Raw genomic sequence first — 16,822 nt, forward strand, 5'->3', positions numbered from 1 at the left:
GTATATGGAATCTAAAAAAAAAGAAAAAGGCTCTGAAGAACCTAGGGTCAGTACAGGAATAAAGACTCAGACATAGAGAATGGACTTGAGGGCACAGGGAGTGGGAAGGGTAAGCTGGGACAAAGTGAGAGAGTGGCATGGACATATATACACTACCAAATGTAAAATAGATAGCTAGTGGGAAGCAGCCTCATAGCACAGGGAGATCAGCTCAGTGCTTTGTGACCACCTAGAGGGGTAGGATAGGGAGGGTGGGAGGGAGATGCAGGAGGGAGGAGATATGGGGATATATGTATATGTATAGTTGATTTACTATGTTATACAGCAGAAACGAACACACCACTGTAAAGCAATTATACTCCATTAAAGATGTTAAAAGTTTTAAAAACAGATGATAAAACCACAATTCAAGTAATATTTTAGAATAAATAATTTGATGCCACAATACAAGGAAGATTGTTGATACAGAAGCTAGTTAGAAAGCTGTAACACTCACGAAGGGCAAAGGTGCAAGCTAGCAAGGGCTTGTGCTAATGTGTTTCTGTGTCAATGGAAATTAAGGTATGAATATCAAAAAGAAAGCCTCATCGGGTTTGTGAAATTAAAAGATACTGGTTCAAAGCTATTAGAAATCCTAAAGCAGTCTCAGATATTTAAATCTTGCTGATGAAGAACAGCTGTGGTCATATTAACAACAGTAGAGGGCTTCCCTGGTGGCGCAGTAGTTGAGAGTCTGCCTGCCGATGCCTGGACAAGGGTTCGTGTCCTGGTCCGGGAGGATCCCACATGCCGCGGAGCGGCTGGGCCCGTGAGCCATGGCCGCTGAGCCTGTGCGTCCGGAGCCTGTGCTCTGCAACGGGAGAGGCCACAGCAGTGAGAGGCCCGCGTACACCCCCCCAAAAAAACAAAAGAAATGAAATTGAGTTATTTGTAGTGAGGTTGATGGACCTAGAGTCTGTCATACAGAGTGAAGTAAGTCAGAAAGAGAAAAATAAATACCACATGCTAACACATATATATGGAATATATATATATATAAAAGGTCATGAAGAACCTAGAGGCAGGACGGGAATAAAGACGCAGACGTAGAGAATGGATTTGAGGACAGGAGGCGGGGGGAGGGTAAGCTGGGACAAAGTGAGATAGTGGCATTGACATATATACACTACCAAATGTAAAATAGATAGCTAGTGGGAAGTAGCCGCATAGCACAGGGAGATCAGCTCGGTGCTTTGTAACCACCTAGAGGGGTGGGACAGGAGAGTGGGTAGGAGACGCAAGAAGGAGGGGATATGGGGATATATGTATATGTATGGCTGGTTCACTTTGTTATACAGCAGAAACTAACACAACATTGTAAAGCAATTATACTCCAATAAAGATGTTAAACAAAAAACATTGGGGGAAATTCTGAGACCATCAAGTCAAACATAAAAACTTATTTCATGTACTGACATTTTAAATTTATTATTCCTACAATTCATTACTTCATATTTCTGAGGTTTGTGTTTCATGACCTTGGATTCCAAAGAGCTTCATCACCTCATTTTACCTTAAAAATGTAACATTATACAATAGGCTTCAAATATCTTCAAAGTTAATTTTTTTAAATTAATTTCAGTGAGAAATATAGCACATGTATAGGACATAGGTATTTTTGTATTGACATATGTTTAATGCAGAGTTTGTTTTACCTGCCCTGGGAGAGTGTTTAGTTCAGTTTTGTTTCATTTTAGTCTTTACCAAATTACCCTGGAGTATGTATAGTAGGAAAATGTAAAACTAAGCGTGCATACATTAAAGTACCCAAATTATGCTGATGTATAATCAATTTAAACTGATAAATAGGTACTTTCTGTAAATGGATTATACCTTTAAGTCTTTCCACCTATTAACAGGCAATTTGCATTTCTCCTAATGAAACCCCTCTTGGATTCTCTCTTCTCTTCCAGACGACTGAAATGTGTACAAGATAATTAGAAAGAAAGTGTCTAAAATTAAATACCTGCCAGGACATTTAGGTAACCCAAATGAGTTACATACGCAAGTGGAGATTGCTTGAATCAGAGAAAACCTGCCTCTGCTAAAAGGGGGATGCAATATTCAGCTCCAGATGAGTTTTGCCTTTTGAAAATGCAGTACAGAGGGTGCCAACTATTTCAGATTTTCAAAGGAAACCTGAAATCTGGAGTGACCTATATGCTTCATTATACTGCTCAATACTGTCAAAGGAACTCACTGCTTGAAATAAAATATATGGCGTGTGTGGCACTCCTTTCTCTCCATAATGGCCTTTTTGATGAGCTTAAGTGCTTTATATTCTATCCAAATAAATTGGGTTAAATATTTGCATGTTCTAAGATAGTACAGAACTCTCTTACCTATTCCACTTAGTCCCTTTGGAACCTCTCTAACTGCAAATTTCACAAACAGTATTTTCATATTGTATAACATCTTCTTAGTGTATCCGTCCTTTGCCGAAACTGAGGCCAGCTTAAAGACACATGCATTTATTCAATGTGTATATATTATCCTTATGTTCCCCAAATATGTCCGATCATGAGAGTCACGTGTAGCTTATTAAAAATCTTTATTCAAAGGGCCCCCGGATTGATTCAGTTGGTCTAAAACAGGCTTGGCAAACTACAGCTTTCCAGCTAAATCCAGAACACAACCTGTTTTTGTAGATAAAGTTCTATTGAAACACAACCACTTTTATCTTCCCTATTGTCTGTGATTGCTTTTCTGTTACAATGGCAACGCGAAGAATTTGCAAAATAAGTCATGTGGTCCACAGTGTAGATGATGTTTATTATCTGGCACTTTACAGAAAATGTTTGCTGACCCCTGGTCTAGAGCAAAATCTAGGAACCTGTGTATCTTATGAAGGCTCTTTATAAGTGACTCTTATAATGGGACTAGTTTGGCTCTTCCTATTTATTTTGTATGCCAAGTCATTTATCACAGTGCTTTGCAAACAGTAAGTTGCTGTTGAATAACATGAGATAGATCAAATTTCAAAACGTTTATCCAATCAATGACTCCTTTTTAAGAAACTGGTCCCCACCCCATGAACTTCTAAGAGAATTCTATTAAAATGTTCTAGAATCCGTACATTTACTCATATCATTCACATGAAATAAAAACTTTATTATTTAATTATCTAGTTTTATTTATTTTCTATTTATACCGAGTTTTTATTATATGAGGAACAATGGTAGGGCATGGACAACTGCCCTATATATATAAATGCAAAAAGGCACAATGGCAAATTTTTATACATAGCTCCAAGTTTCAGTCATAGGCTTTAAAGTAACTTTTTGTTGTTGTTGTCACACAAGAAAACAAGTGATTGTAGGGAAAAGGTGGATAAGTAAGCATATTCAAATTCTGAAAGAAGATATTTTAAAACCATCATACTCTTAAATGTAATTATAAAGAAAAATATAGAATATAAAATTGAGACAACCTCTTAGTATTCATTTTAAACTCCCATTCAGTAAAAGGCATAGTATCTATTATCTTTATTTTTTAATTATTTTGTAATTGATTTGTCAATATCTTTACTAAAGTATGATTTCAGAAACATTTGTATCAGTTTCATTCAACTTTCCTTCCACACAGCAACAGAATAATAATAATTGCTAGCATGTATAAAGTCCATACTATGTGCCTGGCACTTTTATAGATGTTTCTCTTGAAACAGTACATTTATTATTAAGAATATGTCTACTAGATAGATTTTGTTATTATTCTTATTTTACACATATGGTAATTGAAGCTTAGAAAAATTATATTACTTGCCCAGAGTCTTAGCAATTAAGTTTGAATTAAGGAAATTTGACTTCAGAATGTGAGTTCTATAAGTTTTCCCTGAATGATAAACCTCCTGTTGAATCATTCTGCATCTTTAATCAGACTACAACCTAGATCTGCTCTTAATAGTATCTATAAATTCTATTTTCTGGACTGTCTTTATTGTTGCCCCTACGTGCAGAGTTAAAATGACTGATTCTTGAGTAGGCTTCACTAGAACACTAGTGTCTAAGTCCCCCAGATCTTTATGAGCTTAGCAGAGGAAGCTAATTTCCATAGAGTCCATAATTAAATGATTAAGAGAAATTATTTTATACATGCAATTACAAGAAGTTAATGGCTATTATAGGTATCTGCATATCTGTAGAAGATTTTTATGGTATTTACGTTCAACATCTCTGCACTAACCTTAGTTTGGGAACCCTTCATCCAGACACATAACACAGGAAAAGCCATCATTATGACATGATTTGGGTCCTCAGGCTACAATTAATTAGCTTAGATGTGAATGTCAGACAAAAGCTAAACCATTTAAACCTCTATTACATTTATGCTTTAGAATCTCAATAACTGAATAAGAATCTTTCTCTTAGTTAAAGACTTCATATATAAAATGTGGTTGCTGATGGTGGCCAAATTTTCTTATTTGAAGAGAGAGTATAAAATGCATCGTTGGTGAGGGAGATAGAAAGTGAAAGAGAGAGAGAGAGAAAGAGGGAGAGGGAGAGAGAAGGAGGGAGAGAGGGGGGAGGGAGAGAGAGGGAGAAAGAGAGAGAGAGAGAGGGAGGGAGAAGGACAGAGGGAGAGAGAGAGAAAGGGAGAGAGTGAGAAAGGGAGAGAGACAGAGGGAGAGAGAGAGGGAGTGGGATAGAGAGAGGGAGAGAGAGAGACTGAGAGAGTGGGAGAGAGAGAGAGAGAGAGAGGAAGAGAAGGAGAGGGGAGGGAAGGGGAGGGGAGAGGATCTAGCTATCTCTAAGGGCACGCGTTTGTGGTTTGTTTGTGTTGAGGCCCTTTACAATGTGCAACTTAATTATTCCTTGAGTTATCCAACTTCCTTACAAAGAATCCCAATGAATATAATAGTAGACTAACAATTAGAATTCAAGTTTCTATCTTTTACTCCCTGAAAGGAACCATCTCCTTGAAAGAAACAACAAAGAATTCTGTTGGTGCAGATTTGAAGAAAGAGTTCCTCTGAGCATTAGTCTTTAGTCCTCTGTCCAAGAAAGACAGAGTCCTTCCTGCTCCATAACTTCCCCTCCTAATCATGGGGGAAGAGTGGATGGGAGGAATAGAGTGGGAGTTTGGGACTGACACGTACACACTGCTATATTTAAAATAGATAGCCAACAAGGACCTACTGTATAGTACAGGGAACTCTGATACTCTGTAATAACCTTAATTGGAAAAGAATGTGAAAAATAATAGGTACATGTATATGTACAACTGAATCACTTTGCTATATACCTGAAACTATCACAACATTGTTAATCACCTATATTCCAATATAAACTAAAAATTAAAAAAAAATACATTGTACATCTGCTTTAATCATTAAAGAGAAGGATGCACTGACCGGGAGTAAAGAACGTCCATGTTAAAAATAAAGATTAGGGGCTTCCCTGGTGGCGCAGTGGTTGAGAGTCTGCCTGCCGATGCAGGGGACACGGGTTCGTGCCCCCATCTAGGAGGATCCCACATGCCGCGGAGCGGCTGGGCCCGTGAGCCATGGCCGCTGAGCCTGCGCGTCCAGAGCCTGTACTCCGCAACGGGAGAGGCCACAGCAGTGAGGGGTCCACATACCGAAAAAATAAAATAAAATAAAGATGAAATGCCTCCCTTCCTCGGATGCCAATGCTAGTATTCCTTCGACAGTAAGACTCCCTTTCCAGGTGCCAAGGCCATACTGACTCGCTGTGTTCATGCTGATTTGCATTTTTGGGTTTTTTTGGAAGCTTGAAGGAATGTATCCCTAACTGGTTTGATGTTCTTTGTTCTGACAGGACATAATACTGTGCTGAAAACCATGCTCTTCCAGAGCAGTTCTTCAGAGTTATCTGAGAGGCTATCCCCTGAGCTATAGTCCTCAGTTTGACTCAAATAACACTTTTCTATTCATATATATATATACACATATATGTATATGAACATTCTCCTTCCTCATGAGGAAAGTTATTTCACTTCACCAAATTCTTCAATGTCCTTTTTAATTTTTCCTATGAAGAAGTCGTATTTTAATTATGACATTATTAAAATAAACTCCCTAATCCCTCCTTTCATCCACTGAAAAGAAAAATATAGATAAGAAGACCCCAAACCAGTCAGTCTCTAGTGATATACCAGTTGTAACTTTTGGAACCAACTCAAACTATGTGATGTTTAAACAAGATCTTTTACGACAATCCTTGATTAACCATAGAAAGTCTTAGAATTAAGTGGCTAAATATCTCCATAGGAATCTGTCCTTCACCATCTCCTAGGTTAGATAAAGTTTGTCTCTGCCCACTCAATTTGTTGTTGTTTTTTTATACAGTTTTTTTTTAACATCTTTATTGGAGTATAATTTCTTTACAATGGTGTGTTAGTTTCTGCTGTATAACAAAGTGAACCAGTTATACATATACATATAACCCCATATCTCCTCCCTCTTGCGTCTCCCTCCCACCCTCCATATCCCACCCCTCTAGGTGGACACAAAGCACCGAGCTGATCTCCCTGTGCTATGCGGCTGCTTCTCACTAGCTATCTATTTTACGTTTGGTAGTGTATATATGTCCATGCCACTCTCTCACTTTGTCCCAGCTTACAATTCCCCCTCCCCATGTCCTCAAGTCCATTCTCTAGTACGTCTGCATCTTTATTCCCGTCTTGCCCCTAAGTTCTTCATGACAATTTTTTTTTTTTTAGATTCCATATATATGTGTTAGCATATGGTATTTGTTCTTCTCTGTCTGTCTTTTTTCACTCTGTATGACAGACTCTAGGTCCATCCACCTTACTACAAATAACTCAATTTCATTTCTCTTTATGGTTGAGTAATATTCCATTGTATATATGTGCCACATCTTCTTTATCCATTTATCCGTTGATGGACACTTAGGTTGTTTCCATGTCCTGGTTATTGTAAATAGACCTGCAATGAACATTTTGGAACATGACTCTATTTGAATTATGGTTTTCTCAGGGTATATGCTCAGTAGTGGGATTGCTGGGTCATATGGTAGTTCTATTTTTAGTTTTTTAAGGAACCTCCATATTGTTCTCCATAGTGGCTGTATCAATTTACATTCCCACCAACAGTGCAAGAGGGTTCCCTTTTCTCCACATCCTCTCCAGCACTTATTGTTCATAGATTTTTGATGACGGCCATTCTAACTGGTGTTGAGATGATATCTCACTGTACTTTTGATTTGCATTTCTCTAGTGATTAAGGACGTTGAGAATTCTTTCATGTGTCTGTAGGCAATCTGTATATCTTCATTGGAGAAATGTCTATTTAGGTCTTCTGCCCATTTTTGGATTGGGTTTTGTTTGTTTTTTTTTTTGATATTGAGCTGCATGAGCTGCTTCTAAATTTTGGAGATTAATCCTTAGTCAGTTGCTTCATTTGCAAATATTTTCTCCCATTCTGAGGGCTGTCTTTTCATCTTGTTTTTGGTTTCCTTTGCTGTGCAAAAGCTTTTACGTTTCATTGGGTCCCATTTGTTTATTTTTGTTTTTATTTCCATTTCTATAGGTGGGAGGTCAAAAAGGAACTGGCTGTGATTTATGTCATAGAGTGTTCTTCCTATCTTTTCCTCTAAGAGTTTTATGGTGTCTGGCCTTACATTTAAGTTTTTAATCCATTTTGAGTTTATTTTTGTGTATGGTGTTACGGAGTGTTCTAATTTCATTCTTTTACATGCAGCTGTCCAGTTTTCCCAGCACCACTTATTGAAAAGGCTGTCTTTTCTCCATTGTATATTCTTGCCTCCTTTATCAAAGATAAGGTGACCATATGTGTGTGGGTTTATCTCTGGGATTTCTATCCTGTTCCATTGATCTATATTTCTGTTTTTGTGCCAGTACCATACTGCCTTGATTACTGTAGCTTTGTAGTATAGTATGAAGTCAGGGAGCCTGATTCCTCCAGCTCCATTTTTCTCTCTCAAGATTGCTTTGGCTATTCGGGGTCTTTTGTGTTTTCATACAAATTGTGAAATTTTTTGTTCTAGTTCTCTGAAAAATGCCATTGGTAGTTTGATAGGGATTGCATTGAATCGGTAGATTGCTTTGGGTAGTAGAGTCATTTTCAAAATGTTGATTCCTCCAATCCAAGAACATGGTATATCTCTCCATCTATTTATATCATCTTTAATTTCTTTCATCAGTGTCTTATAATTTTCTGCATACAGGTCTTTTGTCTCCTTAGGTAAGTTTATTCCTAGATATTTTATTCTTTTTGTTGCAGTGATAAATGGGAGTGTTTTCTTAATTTCACTTTCTGATTTTTCATCATCGGTGTACAGGAATGCAAGAGATTTCTGTGCATTAATTTTGTATCCTGCTACTTTACCAAATTCATTGGTTAATTCTAGTAGTTTCCTGGTAGCATCTTTAGGATTCTCTATGTATAGTATCATGCCATCTGCAAACAGTGACTGCTTTACTTCTTCTTTTCTGATTTGGATTCCTTTTATTTCCTTTTCTTCTCTGATTGCTGTGGCTAAAACTTCCAAAACTATGTTGACTAAGAGTGGTGAGAGTGGGCACCCTTGTCTTGTCCCTGATCTTAGTGGAAATGGTTTCAGTTTTTCACCATTGAGGATGATGTTGGCTGTGGGTTTGTCATATATGGCCTTTATTATGTTGAGGAAAGTTCCCTCTATGCCTACTTTCTGGAGGGTTTTTATCATAAATGGGTGTTGATTTTTTTCAAAAGCTTTCTCTGCATCTATTGACATGATCATATGGTTCTTCCCCTTCAATTTGTTAATATGGTGTATCACGTTGATTGATTTGCATATATTGAAGAATCCTTGCATTCCTGGGATAAACCCTACTTGATCATGGTGTATGATCCTTTTAATGTGCTGTTGGATTCTGTTTGCTAGTATTTTGTTGAGGATTTATGCATCTATGTTCATCAGTGATATTGGCTTGTAGTTTTCTTTCTTTGTGACATCTTTTTTCTGGTTTTGGCATCAGAGTGATGGTGGCCTCGTAGAATGAGTTTGGGCGTGTTCCTCCCTCTGATATACTTTGGAAGAGTTTGAGAAGGATAGGCGTTAGCTCTTCTCTAAATGTTTGATAGAATTCACCTGTGAAGCCATCTGGTCCTGGGCTTTTGTTTGTTGGAAAATTTTTAATCACAGTTTCAATTTCAGTGCTTGTGATTGGTCTGTTCATATTTTCTATTTCTTCCTGGTTCAGTCTCGGAAGGTTGTGCATTTCTAAGAATTTCTCCATTTCTTCCAGGTTGTCCATTTTATTGACATATAGTTGCTTGTAGTAATCTCTCATGGTCCTTTGTAATTCTGCAGTGTCAGTTGTTACTTCTCGTTTTTCATTTCTATTTCTATTGATTTGAGTCTTCTCCCTTTCTTTCTTGATCAGTCTGGCTAATGGTTTATCAATTTTTTTTATCTTCTCAAAGAACCAGCTTTTAGTTTTATTGATCTTTGCTATCGTTTCCTTCATTTCTTTTTCATTTATTTCTGATCTGTCTTTATGATTTCTTTCCTTCTGCTAACTTTGTGGGTTTATTGTTTTTCTTTCTCTAATTGCTTTAGGTGTAAGGTTAGGTCGTTTATTTGAGATGTTTCTTGTTTCTTAAGGTAGGCTTGTATTGCTATAAGCTTCCCTCTTAGAACTGCTTTTGCTGCAGTCCATAGGTTTTGGGTCATCGTGTTTTCATTGTGTTTGTTTCTATGTATTTTTAGATTTTCTCTTTGATTTCTTCAGTGATCTCTTTGTTGTTAAGTAGTGTGTTGTTTGGCCTCTATGTGTTTGTATTTCTTATAGATTTTTTTCCTTTAATTGATATCTAGTTTCATAGCCTTGTGGTAGGAAAAGATACTTGATATGATTTGAATTTTCTTAAATTTACCAAGACTTGATTTGTGACCCAAGATATGATCTATCCTGGAGAATGTTCCATGAACACTTGAGAAGAATGTGTATTCTGTTGTTTTTGGACAGAATGTGCTATAAATATCCATTAAGTCCATCTTGTTTAATGTATCATTTAAAGCTTGTGTTTCCTTATTTATTTTCATTTTGGATGATTTGTCTGTTGGTGAAAGTGGGGTGTTAAAGTCCCCTAGTATGATTCTGTTACTGTTGATTTCCCCTTTTATGACTGTTAGCATTTGCCTTATGTATTGAGGTGCTCCCATGTTGGGTGCATAAATATTTACAATTGTTATATCTTCTTGGATTGATCTCTTGATCATTATGTAGTGTCCTTCTTTGTCTCTTGTAATAGTTTTTGTTTTAAAGTCTATTTTGTCTGATATGAGAATTGCTACTCCAAGTTTGTTTTGATTTCCATTTGCATGGAATATCTTTTTCCATCCCCTCACTTTCAGTCTGTATGTGTCCCTAGGTCTGAAGTGGGTCTCCTGTAGACAGCATATATATGGATCTTGTTTTTGTATCCATTCAGCCAATCTATGTTTTTTGGTTGGAGCATTTAATCCATTTACATTTAAGTTAATTATAGATATGTGTGTTCCTATTACCATTTTCTTAATTGTTTTCTGTTTGTTATTGTAGGTCTTTTCCTTTTCTTGTGTTTCCTGCCTAGAGAAGTTCCTTTAGCATTTGTTTTAAAGCTGGTTTGGTGGTGCTGAATTCTCTCAGCTTTTGCTTGTCTGTAAAGGTTTTAATTTCTCCATCAAATCTGAATGGGATCCTTGCTGGTTAGAGTAATCTTGGTTATAGATTTTTCTCTTTCATCACTTTAAATATGTCCTGCCACTCCCTTTTGGCTTGTAGAGCTTCTGCTGAAAGATCAGCTGTTAACCTTATGGGGATTCCCTTATGTGTTACTTATTGTTTTTCCCTTGCTGTGTTTAATATTTGTTCGTTGTTTATAATTTTTGATAGTTTGATTAATGTGTGTCTTGTCGTGTTTCTCCTTGGATTTATTCTGTATGGGACTCTCTGTGCTTCCTGGACTTGAGTAACTATTTCCTTTCCCATATTAGGGAAGTTTTCAACTATAATCTCTTCAAATATTTTCTCAGACCCTTTCTTTTTCTCTTCTTCTTCTGGAACCCCTATTAATTGAATGTTGGTGCGTTTAATGTTGTCCCAGAGGTCTCTGAGACTGTTGTCAATTCTTTTCATTCTTTTTTCTTTATTCTGCTCTGCAGTAGTTATTTCTACTCTTTTATCTTCCAGGTCACTTATCTGTTCTTCTGCCTCAGTTATTCTGCTATTGATCCCTTCTAGAGAATTTTTAATTTCATTTATTGTGTTGTTCATCACTGTTTGTTTGCTCTTTAGTTCCTGTAGGTCCTCATTAAACTTTTTTTTGTATTTTTTCCATTCTATTTCCAAGATTTTGGATTATCTTTACTATCATTATTCTGAATCCTTTTTCAGGTAGACTGCCTATTTCCTCTTCATTTGTTAGGTCTGGTGGGTTTTTGCCTTGCTCCTTCATCTGCTGTGTGTTTCTCTGTCTTCTCATTCTGCTTAACTTACTGTGTTTGGGGTCTCCTTTTCACAGGTTGCAGATTCGTATTTCCCGTTGTTTTTGGTGTCTGTCCCCAGTGGCTAAGGTTGGTTCAGTGGGTTGTTAAGGCTTCTTGGTGGAGGGGACTAGTGCCTGTGTTCTGGTAGATGAGGCTGGATCTTGTCTTTCTGGTGGGCAGGTCCACATCTGGTGGTGTGTTTTGGGGTGTCTGTAGCCTTATTTGGATTTTAGGCAGCCTCTCTGCTAATGGATGGGGTTGTGTTCCTGTTTTGCTAGTTGTTTGGCATAGGGTGTCCAGCAATGTAGCTTGCTGGTCGTTGAGTGTAGCTGGGTCTTGGTGTTGAGATGGAGATCTCTGGGAAATTTTTGCCTTTTGATATTATATGGAGCTGGGAGGTGTCTTGTGGACCAGTGTCCTGAACTTGGCTCTCCCACCTCAGTGGCACAGCCCTGACGCCTGGTTGGAGCACCAATAGCCTGTCCTCCACATGGCTCAGAATAAAAGGGAGGAAAAATAAGAAAGAAAGAAGATAAAACAAAGTAAAATAAATTTATTAAAAAATAATTATTAAGAAGAAAAAAATTTTAAGTAAAAAAAAAAATACGGACAGACAGAATCCTAGGAAAAATGGTAAAAGCAAAGCTATACAGACAAAATTACACACAGAAGCATACACACTCACTAAAAGAGAAAAAGGAAAAGAATATATATATATATATATATATATATATATATATATATATATATATATATATATCATTGCTCCCAAATTCCACCTCCTCAATTTGGGATGATTCATTGTCTATTCAGGTCTTCCACAGATGCAGCGTACATCAAGTTGTTGGTGGAGATTTAATCCGCTGCTCCTGAGGCTGCTGGGAGAAATTTCCCTTTCTCTTCTTTGTTTGCACAGCTCCTGGGTTTCAGTTTTGGATTTGGCCCTGCCTGTGTGTGTAAGTTGCTTGAGGGCGTCTGTTCTTCGCTCAGACAGGATGGGGTTAAAGGAGCAGCTGCTGCGGGGGCTCTGGCTCACTCAGGCCGGAGGGGAGGGAGGGGAACGGAATGCAGCAAAAGTGGGCGGAGGCAGAGGCCTTCGTGACGTTGCACCAGCGTGAGGCGCGGCGTGTGTTTTCCCGGGGAAGTTGTCCGTGGAACATGGGACCCTGGCAGTGGCGGGCTGCACAGGCTCCCCGGAAAGGGGGTGTGGATAGTGACCTGTGCTTGCACACAGGCTTCTTGGTGGCGGCAGCAGCAGCCTTAGCGTCTCATGCCTGTCTCTGTGGTCCGCGCTGATAGCCGCGGCTCACGCCCGTCTCTGGAGCTCCTTTAAGCAGCGCTCTTAATCCCCTCTCCTCACGCACCAGGAAACAAAGAGGCAAGAAAAAGTCTCTTGCCTCTTCGGCAGCTCCAGACTTTTTCCCGGACTCCCTCCCGGCTAGCCGTGCCGCACTAGCCCCCTACAGGCTGTATTTATGCCGCCAACCCCTTTCCTCTTCCTGCGCTCCGACCGAAGCCTGAGCCTCAGCTCCCAAGCCCCGCCCACCCCGGCCGGTGAGCAGATAAGCCTCTCGGGCTGGTAAGTACTGGTCGGCACCGACCCTCTGTGAGGGAATCTCTCCGCTTTGCCCTCCGCACCCCTGTTGCTGTGCTCTCCTACGCGGCTCCGAAGCTTCTCCCCCGCTCCTCCACCCGCAGTCTCCGCCCGCGAAGGGTCTTCCTAGCGTGTGGAAACGTTTCCTCCGTCACAGCTCCCTCCCACTGGTGCAGGTCTCGTCCCTATCCTTTTGCCTCTGTTTATTCTTTTTTCTTTTGCCCTACCCAGGTACGTGGGGAGTTTCTTGACTTTTGGGAGGTCTGAGGTCTTCTGCCAGCGTTCAGTGGGTGTTCTGTAGGAGCTTTTCCACATGTAGATGTATTTGTGGGGAGGAAGGTGATCTCCCCGTCTTCCTCTTCCGCCATCTTGAAGCTCCTCCTCCTGTCCACTCAATTTTTAAGGCACTTCTTTTTTCAAAAACTGATAATCAACTCCTATTGTTATCCCAGGGCAGCATATTTTAGGTGGCAATCTCTCCCGCAGTGGAAGGGATTCCAAGAATAAATGTCTAACACTTACTTAGCATTTACTATATGCCAAGAACTGTACTGTGCTATCACTGTCTTTAATTCTCACACAACCTTAGTGACCCATCATCTCCTTGCTTGTTTGGCCTCAACTCCTCAAAATTTTCACCTTGTTTATTTCTAGTGCAAAACATTGGAATTCTTGTGAATTCTAGAATGTACAGTCTGCTTGTGGCCTTGGCACTTCTGTTCTCTCTACTGGAAGTTCTTACATCAGATTTCAGTCCGTATATCACTGTATAAAATGATGCCCCCTCTAACTGTACATACTTCCCCCACAATTACCTTTCCTTATGTTTCAGCCTAATATTAATTACGTATAGTAATGTATTATAAATGCAATTTCATTTGTTTATTATCAGGCTCGTTATTTCACTCACTTGAATGGAAGCACCAAGAAAGAAGGGATAGGTTTACGAATCTCTTCTAAGTCCCTAACCAAGAAAAGAAACTTGAGACATACTAAGCATTCTTAAATAATATTGAATGAATAAACTAACACTTCTTTGAGATGACCGTATTTGCGGTAACCATTGTACAGATGAGGAAATTGTGCTGTTGAGGAGAGGTTAATTTTTTAATTTTATGTAGCAAGTGAGTGGCAGAACTGGTCTGACACTTACAAAGTTCCTATTTGTAATTACTCCTTACTCTTGGCTGTGGGTTTACCCATTACCCTAAGGCAATAAACAGAGTTTGAATGGGCCGGGAAGATGTTTTTTACACTTGTAGAGAAGTGTGTGAGAGAAGGACAGTGCTTACTCCCATGTCATCATCCTGTTTTCCCTAGTATCATAATTTGTTAAATTGTCCCTAATGTATCTTCTAGTTCTTAGAATATTAATTTACTTTAAAATATTCCAGCATGTATTGATATGACTTATAATTACGTGTATGCTTTTCAGGTTAAACTATAACCCAGTTGCTGATGACAGTCTAATCGAGGATGCATAATCAGTGGTGGATTGCTGGCAATATATTTAAATGTTCACATTCCAGAGGCAGCCACTATAAGAGGCTCTGTAACTGGTGTCTGTCAGCATCTATTTACTAAGTCAAAACATGTTTTTATAGGGGAAAATAGCAGCCTTTATCTAGTATGATGGATATTATAGATATTGGGAACATTAAAAGTATCTAAAGATGTGGGTGGGCTAATATATAAAATAATATATATTTTTATTATTTATTTGTTTTGTTGCACCGGGTCTTAGTTGTGGCATGTGAACTCCCGGCCCCCTGCATTTGGAGCATGGAGTCTTAAGCCCTGCACCACCAGGGAAGTTCCTGGCTAATATATTTTAAAGATTCCCCTCCCAGGTCACCCCTAGGGATGACCCCCCAGGCTAAATTCCTGACAGTTCCTTGACCATTATGGACTTGAAGCTTTTGGTCCTGATGCTGGCTATAATGATTACATAATCCAACCTCTGGCCTATTGTCTACTGTGACCTTGGTTAAACTTTCCAGGAAAGATAGAGGTGGAAAGAGACATGGAAGTGACTCAAGCCTATAGACTAGGTAGTGTAATATTTTGCATGCTAATAAATGTTCATTGAATATCTCTGTCATGACAGAATTTGTTCTGAGACTAGCTTTTATTATAAATTCAAAGCTATGGGCCTAGTAGCAAAGTCTCATCAAACACAAAATATTTTCAGTGGCTACAATTATCTACCCCAAAAATTCAGAGTTCCACATGACATAAATGGTTTACATTAGTTCAAAATGACAAAACATCCTCAATGCAACATATATTTCAAGTGATGCTCCAAATCCTAAACAATTTGCACTTATTTCTGAGGTCTTAGAAATTAAAGCGATACTAAAGTGATCAGGAAACTTAGCCCAAATTATGTCATTATAGCTACTCATTGCTTTTCTGCTTATCTTTAATGTTTGATAATTTTTCATATTTTAAAAATCATTTCAGAACAGGTCATCCATAAATAGGACTACTAATAATGTGAAAATCTTATACTTAATCAGTATCTTCATTAGGGTAATATGCTATTACTTAATTTTCTGGATTCTTGAAAATTACTCTGTTGATACCCTCAAGTTTTTGCAGTACATACTAGCAAAGAAAAGGTTAATTGTAACTGAAAATTCAACTTTCTTTTAATAACATAGTATTCAAAACTATAAAATTTAACAAATTTAGAATAATTAACTATACTTATATTTAGAGTAATTTATTTATGTATTTATTTAATTGAAGTTGATGTACACTATTATATTAATTACAGGTGTACAATATAGTGAGTCACAATTTTTAAAGGTTATATTTAATTTTAACTACTCAGTTACTCAAAACTAAACTTTTTACATTTGTGTAAATTAAACTATTTACAATTTATCTTCCAAAGATAACTGGAAATGACAAGACATTTGAAACTACACAAGCAATGAGATTAGTACATTTTTGCTGCATTATCATCTACACGCTTGTTTTTAACTCTTTAACCAAAGAAAGTTAAGAAATAACAATAAAGACAATGTTAGATGGATTCTTAACATTTGCCTATTTTATGAATGCTACTTTCTCTGATAAAAATTGGGCTATTGTTTCCTAAATAACAAAATGTATGAGATTTGATACCAGATTAATTTAATTTGGGGCTTTATTCTTTTCTTCAAATGATAAATTCATATTTTCTTGCCTAATGAAATTTATTGCCAAGTTCTTGTATGACTGTATCTGCACATACATATGACTGCTCAGAGTTTCTAGTTTTTTTTTTTACAAATTCCAAAATGTCAGGATTTATTGATCACATGGTTGGAATAAAATTGTTTTGTAAAATGTAAGCAAATATTTATATATTAAAGAAAAAATTATGAAGCTCTTTCATTTTCTCAGTGCCCAAATATACTGTCAGACAAAACAGTAAGAATACAAGAAACTAGTACAACTGCATTTCTTCTCTCAAGTACTAAAAATAAACTGCATATTATGGTGCCATACTATCATGCTTATCGTATAGTTAAGCCCAAGATAAAACAGAAACACATAAGAAGGCTCTTGTAGTCTACACTCCGACTGGAAAAAATTTTTAAAGGGAAAAACAAACTAAACAAATCTTACGCACCCTTTTAAATCTAGACATAGACAAACCCAAGTTTACTTGCAAAACATCATGTATAAATTTTGAATTTAGAGGAAAAGTTATCTTCTTGACTCATCTGCATAATTTTTT

At 37.7% G+C, this 16,822-nt stretch overlaps 1 long non-coding RNA gene across 1 annotated transcript in view; it reads left to right on the forward strand.

The window, feature by feature from the left end:
• Positions 1 to 12,664: 12,664 nt before the first annotated feature.
• LOC307176646 overlaps positions 12,665 to 16,822 on the forward strand; it is a 77,106-nt gene continuing 72,948 nt past the window's right edge. The window contains exon 1 of the long non-coding RNA XR_013824854.1: positions 12,665 to 13,077. This is a non-coding gene — a long non-coding RNA (uncharacterized lncRNA). The remainder of the gene's footprint in view (positions 13,078 to 16,822) is intronic.

Source organism: Stenella coeruleoalba, assembly GCF_951394435.1.
Source record: "Stenella coeruleoalba genome assembly, chromosome: 18".
Classification (NCBI taxonomy): Eukaryota; Metazoa; Chordata; class Mammalia; order Artiodactyla; family Delphinidae; genus Stenella; species Stenella coeruleoalba.